This window comes from Balaenoptera acutorostrata, chromosome 2, assembly GCF_949987535.1.
Source record: "Balaenoptera acutorostrata chromosome 2, mBalAcu1.1, whole genome shotgun sequence".
Classification (NCBI taxonomy): Eukaryota; Metazoa; Chordata; class Mammalia; order Artiodactyla; family Balaenopteridae; genus Balaenoptera; species Balaenoptera acutorostrata.
This window is the reverse complement of record NC_080065.1, coordinates 175444969-175446686: the sequence shown is the minus strand read 5'-3', so window position 1 is coordinate 175446686 and position 1718 is coordinate 175444969.

The window sequence follows — 1718 nt, the reverse complement described above, 5'->3', positions numbered from 1 at the left end:
CTTCTCTTTTTGCTTAACTTTCTCTGAATCTATGAAATTAGGTGAAACAGGTACCTATTGTGGTGTTGAAGGGGTGTCGTTATGTGAGAGCATCCCTATACAGTCTGCATGTGCCTAGTGGCTTTGGTGGGATAACTGGATTTGAGGTGAACACAAGTCATGTCTTTTCTCATGGTGTGCTGGCAGCAATCAACTTGGTAGGAGGTGGGGCTAGAGATGGAGGAGCTAGGGCCAGATCCTGGGCTGAACCAGGGCTTCCCCTCTACTTAGTGGCCATCACCACCCTATCAGGTGCGGTGTTGGTTCTTAAGCTGCAGTAGAGCAGAAGCCTTGACGGTCAGGTTTGAGCTGGCTCTGTCCCATTTACCATTAATGTGTGTGTTTTCGCCCCTCCCAGCACTGGCATTCTTGCCTGAGAATGGAGCAGTGCTGGGACAAGAGGAGCTGGCACGGGCACTCAGCATGGGTCAGACCATGGGCTGTGGTGGCCTGGCTGGGTCCCCATTTGCTGCCTGTGTAAGCCCTAGTAGTGGCTGTCCCTGCCCTGCTCAGACACTGCTTTGCATCTGAGGTGCCTCTTTGTGTCACAGCCTGACTCTCACTTTGGCTGTGGCAGCCCTTGCTCCAGTGTGGATCTACATGGTGAAACAGGCAGGGCTGGAGCAATCACTCGGCTCCAGCTGGGGCATGTGTGGAGGTAGTTGTGAGAAACTGACCAGTCACTCATGAAGTCTCAATCTGCCCTCTCTGCTCTGCGCTGGGACAAAGCAAGCAAGCATATGAGCACTCCTCACAAGCAGAGTCCAGGCTTTCTACAACCTTCCTGTTAGTGCCACTGGCTCTGCAAGCAGCCAAGTGGGCTCATCTTCTCTGTGGTGACCCCACGGCTGGGGCACCCAATACATGACTTGAACAGCTCACTCCCCAGGGAGCATCTCCACCCATATAATCTCCCTTTCCTCTGAGTTCTTACACAGGGGCACAGGTCCAGACCTGACTGCTTCTCCTCCCCGCTTACCTGATTCCATGTGGATCTTTCTTACAGCCTTGGTTGTACAGGAGTCTTGCTGCCAGTCTCCGGTTAGTTTTCAGTGAGAATTGTTTCAAGTGTAGATGTATTTTTGATGTGTCCATGGTGGGGAGGTAAATTCTGTGACCTCCTACTCTGCCATCTTGATCTCCTGTGATTCATTATCTTAAATAACAAGTACTTCACCAGGTACTAGGCTCTCTGCTAAGATGATTTTATTGATTAAAAATGTAGAGTCCCACAATTGTCAAGGCATTTCAGGTATCCAGACATACCTTTCTCAGTTTCCTTTTTCCCTCTTAAGGCTAATTTGGCCATTCTCTCCCTCTTCCTAGTACTGTAGTGATGCACTTGTCAAGCAGCACGGACAACAGTGGGGTAGATTTTATCTTCATCATCCCAGAATCCTAATTTGAACACACTGACGAATTGCTGCTTTTGAATATACATTTACAAGTAGCATATACAAGTAGCATATTCTAATGTTGATCTCAGGTGCTGAGTGTGGGCCCTGTTTTGATACTGTAATTTCTAGATACTCCTTTTGAGGTCAGAAATTAGAAGACCTTCAAAATCAGGGCAAGAATTTGCAACTTTATTCAGGTTAAAGTTTTTAAAAGGCAATTGATGGAATCTGATGAACCCTTCAGGATACCTAAATCTCTACTTCTCTAAGTTTGCATTCTGG